We start from the raw sequence: 5,770 nt of genomic DNA on the forward strand, positions 1-5,770 counted from the left end.
CTGGGGTCGATTTGTTCGACTAAAAGGCGGAGCTCCAGCATGGCCGCAGTCAAATGACTGAAACAAGTAAAAGAGTAGAAGAGTAAACCACAAAGATTGAACAAGAGGGAAAGAGAGAGAGAGAGGGGAGAGAGAGAAAGAAAGAGAAAGAGAGAGAGAGTGTGTGTGTGCAGGTAAGAGGCTGACAACACATAAATATACGACGTGTGTGTGTGCGTGTGTGCGTGTGTGCGTAAAAGCAGGCAACACTATTAAAATGGAGTTGTGTTGAAGACATTGATTGGGGAAGAGAGAGAAAGAGTGAGAGAGAGACTGAGAGAGAGAGAGAGAGAGCGATAGATAGAGAGTTTGTTGGCGTGTGTGAGAAGAGGCATGCGATAGAAGGGGAAGCGTTGATTGACGTCATAGTGATGTGACTCAAGACACACACACGCACATACATACGCACATACAATAGAGACCGAAAGAGAGACAGAGAGACTGAGATAGAGAGAGAGAGAGAGAGAGAGAGAGAGAGAGAGAAATGAAAGAGAGAGAAAACGTGTGTTTTGATGCATTCGAGCCTTGTTTGTCAATTGGAAGACGGACAGAATAATAAACGAGAGAGAGAAAGGGAGTTGTAATAGTATAGTATAAAAAGAAAGAAGTATAGTAAAAGAGGGAGTGGGAAGTAGAGAAAGACAGAGAGGGAGGAATATGATAAAAGAAAGAAGAGGGAGAGGAGGGAGAGTAAATAAACGAAGAACGACAGACAGGAAGAAAATGACAACAGACTTGTAAATAGTATAAAACCTCATTTATGCTGTTCTGCTGCTGTGAGCCTCCGTGGCCCAATGGATAAGGCACCGGCCTCCTAAGCCGGGGATTGCGGGTTCGAGTCCCGTCGGAGGTAGATTATATATTTTCGTTTTTATTACTTACGTTTCACCTTCGTTTATGTTACGTCCGTTCATTTCATTTATTTTTCATCGCTTATTTGTTTCTGTCGTTGGTTTGTGGCCATACTGCAGCTTCCACTTAAAAGATTTTAGTCGAATAAGTCGACCTCGCTTCTTCTATTTTAAAGTTTGATACGTATTTGATGGTCATGTTTTGCCGAACCGCTAAGTTGTCGAGGCGTAAACAAACTAACACTGGATGTCAAGAGATGGGTCGGGTTAACACAGACACACAGGTTCGCGCGCAGACAGGCTTCCACACAGTCTCTGTCTGCCAAATTCACTCGACCCGTAACTATAGAAGACATTTTCCCAAATTGCCGCGCAGTGAGGCTGAACCCAAAACCATATCTCTGTCCCCCTCTCACTCTCTCTCTATCTCTGTCGCCTTCTCTTCCTCTCCCTGCTCTCTTTCCTTCTCTCTCATACACACACTATCGCTGTATTTATTCCCACTTAAACGTGGATGTTCTGCTAAAAGAAACTTTACTGTAGTAGACACGATGAGAGAAGCTCTCGCGTAGGCTTTTGGTGTTAAATGCTTGTTTATATCGCTAGCGGGGAGGTAACTCCCCACCTACTCCAGCGCCGAGACCACCAGCTCACGCCATTTCGACCTCACAAAACATCCGCGTTTGCCTCCCGGTATTAATACGTTACGGGGATGTAAACACACCTACACCAGTTGTCAAGTGGTGGTGGGGAATAAACAGGGACACAGACACGCACATACGACATATAATCCTATTCCGCCGAGGTCGACTTTGCCTTTCATCCTTTCGGGTTCGATAAACTAAGTACCAGTTACGCATTGGGGTCGATGTAATCGACTTAATCCCTTTGTCTGTCTTTGTTTGTCCCCTCAATGTTTAACCCCTTATGGGCAATAAAGAAATAGGTATTAATACTGCCTCTGTCGTTAATATATGCATAACATTTTACAATCGCTGCAGTCTGGTAAATTATGATGTTGAAAGATATAGAACAGGCGATGTGTGGTAAGAAGGCTGCTTCCCAACCACATGGTTCCAGGTTCAGTCCTACGGTTCACTTCCACTGGCATGACACCTTGGGCAAGTGTCTTCTACTATAGCCTGGGGTCGATCAAAGCCTTCAGAGTAAATTTTGGAGACGGAAACTGAAAGAAGCCCGTAGGCAGAAAGTCATGTCAGTTTGGAAGCTGTTTTAGAATGGTGCTGTCCTGGTAGTTGGCGTATCTTTTACTTCGTTCCAGTCATTAGACCGCGGCCATGCTGGAGCACCGCCTTCAAGGATTTTAGTCAAACGAATCGACCCCTGCATCGATCAGTACATTTTTTTTCTTTTATCAAACCAGGTACTTATTTTATCAGTCTCGTTTGCTGAACCGCTACGTTACGGGGATGTAAACACACCGACACCGGTTGTCAAGTGGGGGTGCGGAATAAACAGGGGCACACAAATACAGACCCGCGCATACTACATATAATCCTATATGTATGCATATGTATACACATACGCATTTTTCTATTTTTTTATTCTTTTATTTGTTTCAGTCCTTTGATTGCGGCCATACTGGAGCACCGCCTTTGGTCGAACGAATTGACTCTGGGACTTATTCTTTGTCTCTTCGCCGAACAGCTAATTTACGGGGACGTAAAGACACCAACATCGATTGTCAAGCGACAGTAGGGGAAGATACACAAATACACTAACACACACACACGATGGGCTTTCAGTTTCCATCTATCAAATTCATTCACAAGGCTTTAGAGGGCCGAGGCTTTAGTTGAAGACACTTGTCCAAGGTGACACGCAGTGGGACTGAACCCGGAGCTATGAGGTTGGGAAGAAAAGTTCTTACCACACAGCTAAACCTGCGCCTGTGTTAGTGCGTAATAGAATGCAGGTTTGTGTGGGAGAATTGTGTGTCGTAAAATCCGTGACAGACTATATGTGTGTGTTCGTGTACAGGTACAGACTGTACACGTTCGTTGCTTATACGCGCGTGAAGTGTCAGTTTTTAAACAGATTGGTCATTTGATTATCTGCGGATTGGTCAAGTGATGTAGACACTGATGAGAAGTCAATAAGGTTCGAAAACTCATGAATGTTGTTCCTTATTTTATTTATTTTCAGTTTACAGGAAAATAGTTAAATTTGCCCTATTTATATGTTTACAGCGTATATTATACATGCATACTAACATGCACACACACATTCAATATACGCGCATGCTCATATATACATATAACTTTTATTCTTTTTCTTGTTTCAGTCATTGGACTGAGGCCATGCTGGAGCACTGTGCTCAAGATTTTAGCACTTCTGGGAGTTATTCCATCGGATAGTTTGACGGGAACATAAACAAACCCACACCGATTGTGGAGTGGCAACAGAGAAGTACAAAGACGCACAAAACACAGAAGCACACACACACACATACGTGTTTGTGTTGTGTATTATATATATGTGTGTGCGTGTGTGTGTGTGCGTGTGTATGCGGTGCGTGTACATACACACACATTCACTCATATATTTACATACTGATGGATGAGCATGAGTGTGTGTCTATGAGTGTGTGTGTGTGTGTGTGTGTGTGTGTGTGTGTGTGTGTTTCCCTTTTGTATTTGTTTATTAAGATTCTTAATGTAAACTCATGTTTTGAAACAGATATTTCTGTGATTTGAGGAATCCGAGACGTGGGTGGAGGGAGGGGAGGGTTTGGTGGGGGCGAGTTTGGGGTGGATTTGGGGAAGAAGCCATTCAGCCAATAAAACAGACGTTGTTTGTATTTCCCCGTCTTTATTGTTGACTAATTGATCAATTAATCAATAATAATTGGCCACATCGATTTTTTTTTTTACAATGTCTTTCACCCCACCCCATCCATCATGTATCTTATCTTTTTCTACTCTAGGCACTAGGCCTGAAATTTTAGGGGAGGGGACCAGTCGATTAGATCGACCCCAGTACGCAACTGGTACTTAATTTATCGACACCGAAAGGATGAAAGGCAAAGTCGACCTCGGCGGGATTTGAACTCAGAACGTAAAGACAAACGAAATACCGCTAAGCATTTCCTCCCGGCCTGCTAACGCTTCTGCCAGCTCGCTGCCTTCCCATCATGCGTCTTATCAACATCCTTCAGTAGAGTGGCGAAGGAGTTTGTAAAAAATAAAAAGAGACTGAATCGATGATGCATTGATCAGCTCATTAATCGATTGTGTAAATTGTTATTGGTAAAATATCAGAGCAGCAGGATAAGTTGCCTTGAAGTGTGTCATCCGATTCTTTGCAATCTGAGTTCTTTAGTGCCAGGCCTTGTCTGTCGTTTGGTTTTACGCCAGAACTTTGGTAATTTGGTGCCTTCAGAACAGTTCCCTGGTTTGGTGACAACTTCTTTTCCCTCGCCAAACAGTTTTAGGGCAACCGGAAAAAAATAAAAGAATGGGCGTGGTATTACCCACCTCTAGAGTGTGTGTGTGTGTGTGTGTGTATGTGTGAGTCTGTGTGTGCGTGCATATGTGTGTGTGCGTGTGTGTGCGCGTGTGTGTGTGTGAACCTATAAAATTTGAAGTGGCGCACCCGATGACGCCGGTTCCTTATCTCTGCTCTATCTTGAATTCAAAATCACAGAGGACTGATCTATCCTCACTAACTTTTACCAAAGGGCGGCATGCAAAGGCTTATTTGTGCATTCTAAATTGTTCCTTCCCAACAGAGCTACGATGGCCTACGTTGGAAATGAGAGCCACTGGATATGCAGAAAATGCAGCGAGCCGAGAAACGAAAAGTCTAGCACCATACAATTCCGAAACATCCTGATGAAGAATGTCTATCTAAGCCCCACGACAGCATACGACTTTTGAAACTGCCACATTTTAAAGAAAAAACACAACTGCTGCAATCGCCGTGGGAGGTACTGAACATTCGACCGACATGCTCAGCAACCTTTCCGTGAGGAGTTTTGGCTAAAAACGGGTCAGCACAAGACAACACCTTATGTACATTGCCCAACTACCCGATCAAAGGTGAAAATATAAAATGAATAGAATTAGATAAGTTGATATATGTTCTGCACTTCCCGTGGAGAATATATCTCTCTTATGGTAAAAAGGCGTCTGCGATTTCTTATAGATGGTGACACTGAACGAACCGGTGTTTTCACACCCTTTTACCAGAAGAGAGATATATTCTCCACGGTAACTGCAGTGTATTTGTCTTTTAGCAGTTGAAATATTTCAGCTTACTTAATTCTGCTCATAACCTGGACACTGCTTAACGCTAACACTTCGTTATCTTCCCTCGGTCCGGCGATCTACTACCTATAGGAGTGGCTTGCAGGCGCAAGAGTGGCTGTGTGGTAAGAAGCTTGCTTCTCAACCACATGATTCCGGGTTCAGTCCCACTGCGTGGCACCTTGGGCAAGTGTCTTCAACTAAAGTCTCGGGCCGATCAAAGCCTTATGAATGGATTTGGTAGACGGTAATTGAAAGAAGCCTGTTGTATAATTTTTTAAACTCAAAACAATGCAAATTGAAAAAAAAAAATTAATAATACCGGTCGATGGTGAGTACTATTAACTGGCATCGCTAGGAAATTTACAGAGAAAAGATGTTGATAGCTCTCAACACCTTTTCTTCATAAATTTCCCGAAGAAGGATTATAACCCCAAAGTTTTGAAATACCAGAGATAATGGTATCGACGTGTGCTATCTTATAACTTTCATTGGTTTCGCTTTAAAAAAATATAATATAAAATTTCATGTATATTAGACAATGAAAACTATACAACTCTAATCTACATCTATGTATGCATGTATGTATATATAAGTATATGTATATATATG

At 42.7% G+C, this 5,770-nt stretch overlaps 1 non-coding gene across 1 annotated transcript; it reads left to right on the plus strand.

Moving 5' to 3' along the window:
* Positions 1–819: 819 nt before the first annotated feature.
* Positions 820–892, plus strand: Trnar-ccu (transfer RNA arginine (anticodon CCU)). The gene has a single exon. It is a non-coding gene; the product is annotated as a tRNA-Arg (tRNA).
* The last annotated feature ends 4,878 nt before the right edge of the window (positions 893–5,770 follow it).

Source organism: Octopus bimaculoides, chromosome 2, assembly GCF_046866305.1.
Source record: "Octopus bimaculoides isolate indiv1 chromosome 2, ASM4686630v1, whole genome shotgun sequence".
Classification (NCBI taxonomy): Eukaryota; Metazoa; Mollusca; class Cephalopoda; order Octopoda; family Octopodidae; genus Octopus; species Octopus bimaculoides.